This window comes from Seriola lalandi, unplaced genomic scaffold, assembly GCF_002814215.2.
Source record: "Seriola lalandi dorsalis isolate HSWRI2012SDOR001 ecotype SW California unplaced genomic scaffold, Sedor1 jcf7180002054409, whole genome shotgun sequence".
NCBI lineage: Eukaryota > Metazoa > Chordata > Actinopteri > Carangiformes > Carangidae > Seriola > Seriola lalandi.
In genome coordinates, this window is record NW_019524962.1 from 238,089 (window position 1) to 248,123 (window position 10,035).

General features: G+C 42.3%; 1 protein-coding gene across 2 annotated transcripts in view; it reads left to right on the plus strand.

Annotated features, from left to right (window-relative positions):
* The window catches only part of LOC111657673 (plexin-B2-like), a 173,682-nt gene that overhangs the window by 58,230 nt on the left and 105,417 nt on the right, over positions 1–10,035 (plus strand). The window lies entirely within an intron of this gene.

The following is a 10,035-nucleotide window of genomic DNA, read 5'->3' on the forward strand; positions in this document are numbered from 1 at the left end:
GGGGCGGGGGGGGGGGGGACAGTGATCTCTTTCTCTTATCTCGCCTCCGTTATTATATCCCGGCATTCAGATGGGTACAGCATGAGATGAGAGAATCAGTTTGTATTGAACATGGTTGAATGCGGTGCTGATGAAAGCTCATGCTGATAATAGCTTTTTCATTATGTCCTTAGCCAGGCTTGGCATTTCATTTTCTGCTGCAGAGAGAGAGAGAGAAGTTCTGACTCTCACTGGTGCTCTCTGCTCGCCGCCACCGCTGCTGCTTCGGGTGGGAGTTGTGTCTTTTGACTGTAGTTTGATTGTGAGTCATGTGGGATATTATTATTATTATTTTTTTTATATGGCACTTCTGCTGGATTAGGCTCAGTGGCGAAACAGGGGTTTTAGGGGTTGTATTTACCCCTGAAAATAGATGCCTGTGATTGAGAGCAAGATTCTGTTTGAGATTGAAGTTTTATAGCCGACACCTGTTGCACTTTGGTTCCCCCCAGCTGACGTTACCTTGACTTCATGAATGGAGACGCCGTGCAAAACCGATTAATCGCCCAAACCGATTACTCGGTCGACCTCGGTTTGTAACCCATAAATAGTGTTTACAAAGTAGTTAACCGGACGGATCCATGCCAGGAGAATTAGATGAAGGAGCTCTTCAGAAGATGGATGATGACACACTATTAAATGCAATAATTTTTAGCCGGTCCCTGAGGATTGTAGCAGTCAGTCAGAATAATTGGCCAGTCCCTGTTGGTTACCATGGCTGTCACTTTATTTGAAATTCAAGCTTCAAAATATGTAACTTTGAACTGAGATGATTCAGTTCAAAGTTCCATATTTTGAAGCTTGTCCTCTTAAACGGAAGTGTTTCCTTGCCACTGTCACCAAGTGTTCGCTAACGGTGAGAATTGTTGGTTCTTTGAAGACTACGGTCTAGACCTGAAAAGTGCCTAGAGATAACTTCTGTTGTGATTTGGCGTTTTATAAATAAAGATTCACTTGACTTCTTTGAATTCTATTCTTTAAGCCTATCAGAGCGTTTGGAGTAGTTTACCTTGGGCTCCAGCAGAGGGCGCTCTCAAAATTCACTACCAGCTTGACCTATTGCACGTTCCTGAACCCATTTATGGACGACTTCGTGAACTCGACAGCGACAACAAATCTGCTAACTTGCCACCCAGCTGGGGCAGTGATGGGACCAGTAAAGAGTGGAGTATCGTTAACTTTACAACCTCGCCTGACGACATAACTTTTTTTGCCAGACTCAATCCCAGGATCCTCGCCAGGGGCTCGTTAAAAGGTCACCGGTTTATATGCAAGGATATGCAGCCCATTGGTTTTCGGAGAAGGTTGTCAGGCTAATGACGGGATTCAACATTGCACAACAAAGTAGGGTGTAACTTAAGATACTGGCGAAACGATAAAATACCAATGAGGAAGTCGAGTTTGAATAGTTCGTCCATTAGTTTGAAGGCTGATCAGTCTGGAAACTTCCCCTGATGACGACTGTTTTTCTCCTCTGTCTCAACGAGGTGAAATGACGTTGTTCTCATTACATGGTGCTTCCTCATATTTAATTAGCTAATGTTTTGCGCCGGATGATGTCACTTTGACCCTGATTCAACTTTCTTTTCTTCTGGGCCACCCTGCTTTTCTTCTGCCGGGGTCCTCGACATTGGCACCTCCACCTCAGTGACATGACTGAGGAGGCTGCACCGGGAGATATTTTCCAACTTATTTAACACATTGACAAACTGCGGTAATAAACCAAGAGAGAACATTTTTATTCACTGAAGTCACCAAAGCCCTCTGACTGAGTAATGGGCTGCCAAGGAAAAGTCATAAATTTACATGAAGGCCACGGTGTCAGCTCAGTTCCCACACCCTTCGGTTGCACAGATTTGGAAGTCGTGGGATTTTGTTTACACGGCAGACACCTCTTACTTCTGATCTGCAGAGATGCCTGTTGGGAGAGGATTTTGGGAGAGACTTGACGTTGGTGTAAGAGTCTACTTCATTACCATCCGGCCTGCTGTTCCTGACTCCCTCTTCCCTGAGGAATGTCAGTCATGTTGAGCAGAAGCAGATGTGTTTGCCCCCACCTACCCGGCCATCCACCCCTGCTGTAGAACAGTTGAGTAGAGATATTTTGCATTAAGTTTTCAGTCATTACTCCAAAAAAAAAATACTCTTCTGCCAAAACTGCACTTAGATGACAGTAGACCTTTCGTTTGTTAATCACACTGGAGTTTTAAACTTATATTTTCTTAATAAATGATAAAATATCTGCCACTGGGGGAAAAAAGACTTACTTGTTTTCACATGGTCGAGTTTATTACCAACAATTTTGATATTCAGTCAGTCACTAAAGGCACCTGCTCACACCAAGCAATGGCGCAACAAAACAGGCAGTGCTTGTTGATAAAGCTAGATAATAAACTAAGGTGGGCGGTGCAGTGGTTAGCACTGTCGCCTCACAGCAACAAGGTTCTGGGTTTGAATCTGCAGTTTCCTCCCGGTGCTCCGGCTTCCTCCCACAATCCAAAGACATGTACGTTAGGTTAAGTGGCGACTCTCAATTGCCCCGTAGGTGTGAATCTGAGTGAGAAAGGTTGTTTGTCCGATGTCAGCTGTGATTGGCTCCAGCCCTCTCGTGATCCATCCAGATGGACAGCTCTATGTCATAGATAATCTCCATCCATACTACCACGCCTGAAAATGCCTGTCACATGACCGTGATTCTGTTTGATGCCGTTTGTTTTCTTTCCGGAGGAAGGTCACGTGATAGGAGCGTGACGAATCAAGAAAGGATTCGTTATGAAACACGACCCCCGGAGTTTTGAAATTTAAAAGGGCAGCATTTCAGCAAGGTCTCCTTTTTAAGGTCTCGAAAACCCCCAATGTAGATTGTGATCCGAGCGCATTTCTATTTTCCCTTTACGTGACCTTAAATCCCCCTAGGCCTTTTAATTTCAGGATTATTCATCATTTCACTCAATAAAAATGTCCTGAAATTGGTAAAAAAAAAAATGTTTTAAAAATCCTCTTTTTATTTCATGACCTTCAAAAAATTAAAAATAAAAAAATAAAGCATTTGTACCAAATATTTGAGCACCGAGCCCTTACATCCCCCTTCAAGAGAAGCCAAGAAAAGACACTTATTGTTGCTAATCTGTTGAGATAAATTGATTTCTCTGTACACATTCTGCCATTATATGCTGTGTCTGACCAGCAAAGACAGTTTTTCTTCCACTGAGTTGTTTGATTGTAAGTGTACAACAAGACTGTGGTTGTATTCACTATTAAGAATGTGTGGAATTAAGTGAATGTGAAGCCTGCTGGTGTTCAGTCAACCTTGACCGAGGGAGGAGGGGGGTGAATGAGTATAAATGTATTGTTGGAAAATAATGTTATTTTTTAAATCCTTTTACTTTTTTTTTTTAGAGAGAAATGTAGGTGGGAGGACGGGAGGCATTGAGGGACAAAAGGAAAAGATAAAAGGAAAGAGCGGGAACATGAGATAGAAAGATCCACACAAACGGTTTTGAGACATTATAAAATTATTATTTTTATTTTTTTCTTCGCCGCTGTCGCATATTGGATTTTCATTCGGTGTATCTTAGATTCGTCTGCCCTCTTGTCTTTTTCTCATTTCCTCCTCTTTACCTTTCTCCAAACATATCTCTGTAAACAAAGAAATTCCTCCACCAGCATGGATCCATTTAGTTTCCACTCCACAAATTTTCGAAAAGCCGCCGCGTCTCGGCGGCCTTGATCGAGAGCGTACAGATGCAGCCAGAGTCAACATTTCCTGTCAGACTGTTAAACAAATGGCTGCAACTCTTCACGTTTTTATCTCTCCTCGCCGTCGTTCTCTTACTTTTTCCACCCCCTCCTCGTTTGCCTCCCGGCGTCATATTCCTCATTTGATCTCCTCTTCTTTCCCCGAGCCTTTAAGGGGGTGTATTTTCTTTATTTTTATGACAATTTGTGTCTCTTACCATCTTACCACTATCTTATAAATCACATTAGTGACATTGCTAGCACTGATTCAGCTCAGACAGGTCTACGCCTCACAATTTGGCAGTTTTTCCTCATCTTTATCAGTTCTTTGATAAATCTATAATTAATCAAATAGAAGCCAAAATATCTGCTCCATTTATCAGTCATACAGTCGAGTCATTACCCTCCTGGACCGTGGAACAGAGCAGCAGAGTCACCAGAGACACAGTACAGTACAGTTTACAGAAGGATTTTGCCCTGCATGCCTTTGGCCTCATAAACAAACTGATTAACTGTGTGTGTGTGTGTGTGTGTGTGTCCGTCCTCTGATCTGGTGACACAAAGCAGAAGTGGCTTTGCTCCCAGCAGATGAGGAGAGAGAGATAGACGGGGGGGGGGGGGGATGAAAAAAAAGAGAGGTGGTGTGTTGTGTTTGGGAAATGGGTCAAGAGGAAGTTGAGATTGTGCTTTTTAAGTGTGTGTGTATTTGCGTGTGTGTTTCACAGCTGAGACCGTGTTGTCGGTCAGAATGGGAATTTGCTGTGTGTGTGTGTGTGTGTGTGTTGACGGTGCATAACTTAATTCCACAGGGAAGACAAAGCAACAGCCTCTGTTTCCTGTCCTAATTGCTTAAAATCCTACACAAATAAGCCTACACATACACACACACACACACACACACACACACATACACACAAACACAGTCATTTACACATCCTATGTTTAAAAAGGACTTATGCAGATAAGTTTAGCATTTGCATAGTTTTAACATTCATTATCTATTTTGACAGAATAGCTAATATGTCGTTTTCACAGTACTTGTGCACATGTTTTCTTCTTCTATCCCTTAAATTTCTTCCCCCTGCCTCGGCTCTTCTTCACACCTTGCCGTTTCGAGATGCTGCAGCTCATGCATTAACAAGCAGTTGCCTACTTACACATGCAGCAGACATAAGCATTTATTAGCGGTGTCTAGCTGATGAGTATGAACTCTCATTTTAGCTGCTTCAGCCTGGTTGACGCTTTTCATGATACAAAACCAGTGTGTTGACATGTTTGTTGGATTCCAGTGAAGATCGGCGTATTAAAGGTTTGATGACCGGAACGTAAAGCTGTCTCATGACTTCCACACCTGAGCAGCTCAATCATTTGGCCACGGAAACACGATTCACTGCTGCATTTGTCACTTAAAGCCGTGTGAAAAGAAAGTGTGTATGTGTGAATGAATGGAATCTGTGGAAAAAAAATCAGATTTCAAAGTGTGATTTCATCCTTTTAAGTAGAGCCGCTGACCTCGAGTGACCTGACTGCTCCTCACATACATCAGTAAACAGAATGGCATCATCAGCAAACAGGAGTAGCTGTCGCCTTATTGTTAATGAGCGGAACAATCTCCAGGCCTCAGCTGCACTTTAATGTCCTGTTAATTAAAACTACCATCAGGAGAGAAGAGACAGGAAACCTAGTATGTGACCTTGAGCGGTCTAGTCTTTCTCTAAGTGCTCTCAGCTGAAAAGTGCCGTCATTGTTATTTCACTCTTTAAAAAGAGGAAACTTTTATTTTTGCTTTCAATATGGATCATAGTGCTCAGATAATTAGTTGATTGCTCTTGCCAGAAAATCATCTGGACACAAACTGTAGTATTGATCATTGTGAAGAGAAATAGGCTTGTGTAATATCCAAAATGTAATATCTCGATACAGACCAGGCCAAATATCGCAATATACGATATTATCGCTCAGGGTGAGGGTATTTAAAATTGGCATTTACACAGATGAACTATGTATCCGATAACACTGGCCACATTCTTAATTAGATTTTCTTGTCTGACGTGTGTATGTTGATAAATGTGTATTAAAGTGTGTTAAATTGCATCTGGATTTTATTTGGATGCTTAAACTTAATGTGAGGAGAGTAAATAATAAGTGTCACATAGTTTTACGTAAAGACTAAAGACATGGTTGTTGATATGGGATGTGATTGGCTGATCACGAAACAAAATGCAGCACAGCTGAGCTTCATGAGGAAATGCCTCAGTTTAAGAGTCAATGACGTTTGCAGTTAAACGTCTGCACATCATGTTAATGCCACAAATGTGAACTTGGCTAAACAACGATACACAAAGGAAAAACTGAAGAAAGAAAGAAAAAAAAATCCCCAAATTACACAGATTGACCACTGGAGTCTGTTTTTGAGGCTCCTGCAGTGAAATCTCTTAAAACTTAAATTCCTTAAAACAACATCTGCCAACATCAACACCCTGATAAATGTCCGACTCACTTTTTCTCCCTCTTTTCTCAGTCTGTTTCATTTTGTGTGTGTGTGTGTGTGTGTGTGTGTGTGTGTGTGTGTGTGTGTGTGTGTGTGTGTGTGTGTGTTCATATTCAACTACACAAAATAATGAAGCATTAAGCATGAGGTTCAGTTGTGTGTGTGTTCGTAGGAGAAAGTGTGTTTGGGGTCTTTGTCTGTGGACGTAGCTGCCATTGTTCGACTGTCTCTTGGCACATCATGACACATGACCCATGGTGTGTGTGTGACAGACAGGACAGAGACTCTGTCTGTCTGTGTGTGTGTGTGCATGCATGCACTTTCCTGGCGTAGAGGTCAGACAGGGAGCAGAGGGGGCGTCCCAGTCTACAATCTGGACCTGCTGAGTGTGTCTGTCGTCCGTCTGCCTCCGTTTTTATAAGTCGAGCCAAACATTGGAAAGAAAATCATGATTTTTACCGCTGATACAAATACAAATCATAGGAAGAATACATTTCATTCACATTACAATCTCTCTATCTCAAAAAAAAATCAGAAGAAAACTTTATTCTTTAAATCAAAATAATATGCAACACTGGCCTTCTGCCTTTTCCTACCTTTTGCTGATTCACAGCAGAGGCAGTTATTGAATCATATTGAAGAGGAGATTGGAAATGAACGAGGCAGAGGAGAGGTCAGCGGAGGGTGAGCCGGAGAGAAGAATGCACAATAGCTTCTGAAAATTTAATAAAAGCCATGGAAATGTTTCAGATGTGTTCAGATGCTTTCAGGCCTCAGACGAGGGAAAGAAACGACTCTGGCGTCTTTATTGTGATTTAGGATCTTTGTAATTACGAGAGAAACTTTTTGCCTTTTGGTTATCGGCGTGTCGTCATCAGTCGAATTATTTCAGGGCCTGTACATCATTTTCCTGCAGTTGCATTGAGAAGGAAGCAGCCTGGGGTTGAGTTTACTTCCTGCAGGACATGAACTTGCACCATTAATACTTTATGTAATGTCTCTATTAGAATCCATGAAAGGACAGAAAAACAAAAATGACAATAACAGTGGGGGAAAAGTTACAAAGTGAAACTAATCTGTGAAGGCACCAGTGCTGCTTTTACAGCTGTAATATAAATAACAACACAGTGGTGGTTATTGTATTATTAATGAGTGTCTCCGTGTTTAGTCATGTTGGCGTGTGCAGAAGTGGAAATTCAGATGGATGGTATTCTGGTATCAGCCAGGGGTGATGAGGCCCGAATTCTCGAGGTAGAGACAAACTATACACAAGCTGCACGTCGTCATCATCATCATCATCATCATCATCATCATCAGTAGTGGGTCTCCAGAACGCCTCACATGTAGGCTATGTCAGATGTTACCATTTACTGATGTTCCCTGAACGCCTCATATCCAGGCTGCATTAGACGAAACAATTTAACTATGTTCCCTGAACGCCTCACATGCATGCTATGTCTGATGGTACAATTTACCGTTGTTCAAGAACGCCTCACACGAAGGCTATGTTAGATGAAACAATTTACCGATGCTCCCTGAACGCCTCCAATGCAGGCTATCGCTAGCACATATCATCAGGGGCTCCACTTAGGGCAGCAGCAGTGCACTGTATCGTGCCTTAATGGGAGGTTGAAAGGGGAATTTAATTGTCATTGCAAAATGTGCCAGTATGAGGGGCCTTCAGGGGCCCCCTTTTCCCTTTGGAGGGGCCCCAAACATTTGCCTGATTAATGTGGTCAAGTGGATTCAGTGCTTCTGTAGTTATGAGATCATCTGGACTGGAGCATTAAATCTGAGGAATGAGGCTTTGATTGGTTCCTTTTTTTAAAATCACTTGGGTTGATACGTTTCGCCGTCGTCTGTAAATCCGGCTGATAACGGCCTCACAAACGGATCGGGACGACTGGGTTTGTTTGAATCACAAATTTAATCCACTCCTTTAGGTTATTTACACCCCAGCCTTTTTCTCATCTTATCTGTCGTCCTCAGTCTGATTGTGTTTTAAAAATAAAAATCTTTCTTTTTCTCTTCTTTTTTTAAATTTATTTATTTATTTTTATAAATCATAATTTGATAACTGCTGCTGGTGCGGTCGCTCCCTAAATCCCAGATAATGAATATTTATTGTCTTTACGGTTTTCAAGCTACTTCCTGGTGATGGAAGGAAACATTGTGTCGACTGATGCTTCGCCATCTGGATGTTTAGATGTTGGATGTTAGATGCTAGAACATATGGACACACACTCACGCAACAAATGACTACACACACACACACTCACACACACAGACACACACACACACGAGTCGGCTCTGCTATCCCGAAGCATATGGTTCTTTGAGATAGAGTGGAGACAGACTGGGCCATTCTGTTGGATAGCACCGAGGGCCTCAACATTGTTAGAAGTGCTGCCAAACAAACTTCACCCCACACACACACACACACACACACACACACACACACACACACACACGCACACACATTCTTGTCTTGCATCACTTGCTGCTTTGCTACTCGTTTCAATGCGAAGTGAAAGGCAGCATGGGCGAGATTCATTCTTGTTCCTGCAGCACAGGCCGAGTGAAACCGTGTGAAATGAAAACGTAGATACCTGTGAGCTGAATTACTGGAGGCTCGTTCCACAACACTCGGGGCCTGGGCCGCTCTTTGTTCATTACACACTCGCGCCGCGGCTTCGCTTTTTGTCTGTTTGGTTGTCTCATTATGAAGATTACTCTCCAAATTGATTTTTCCTTTATCTCCTCAGTTAAGAAGTCCCTTTATTTTAGAGCCTGCTGTGCCTATAAGAGCTAATGTTATCGTTATGAGAGAAAAACTGGGCCTCTCTTCTTGTATTATCACAAATTAAAATGCCTTTAGTTTAATTCATGCCCTGATGAAGGGCTCTATTTAAACTCAGGCAGAGCTTCAGCTTTTTGTTATTATTCCCCGCAGTAATATGCTTTCTCTCTGATAGATAATACCAGATTTCTGGCAGTTTCTGTGAATTAATTACGTTTAATTAACAATGCCATCACTGTGCTGTGAGTATAAGCCCGCTTCTTCCACTTTGATCCGCAGGCTTTTCTGTTGCGGACGTCAAGCCGGATTCAGATAGTTTGTACCAATATTCACAGTATCAGCTGCAGTGCATCGTGGGGGTTGAAGTTATTTGAAAGCTCAGCCTTCCAAAAACATATGAAAGTGCCACAATTCCACCTCATGTTATTTAATGGAGGTCTTACAAATAAATAAATCACCTTTTCGTCGTGCTTCCAGTCATTGGACGGGCAACAAGATGCATATTGTGTTTATTTTACTTAAATATTCTTCAGTTAAAGTGTTTTTGCTGCATTTAAAATTCCAGCTGCAGCTTTAAACATATTTGCAGACACTTCATCAATCATCATATTATTGCTGTTGTTATTTTATTTTTTTGTACAACCACATGTATGTCAGAGCGCCACCCTGTCACCACCACCCTCACACTGTCTCAACACCACAGCCTCATCAGTAGCTGAGACTTCTCTATTAACAGCGTCGTGTTAAACTGTGTGAAAGCTGCGGTTGCAAGAGCAGTTAACTATTAAACCGTAGCAGCAGTTTAAAGGACTGTCTGGACTGTTTCTCTCTTAAACTCCTCAGGCGGAGGCGACATTGGAAACCTGCAACATGTGTCTCCACCCAGTCATGCAGCAGCTCTTTCTCTGGGCTAATGAGTAACTAATATGGCACCTGGTTTTGACCTGTAACGTGAGCGCAGCCCCTC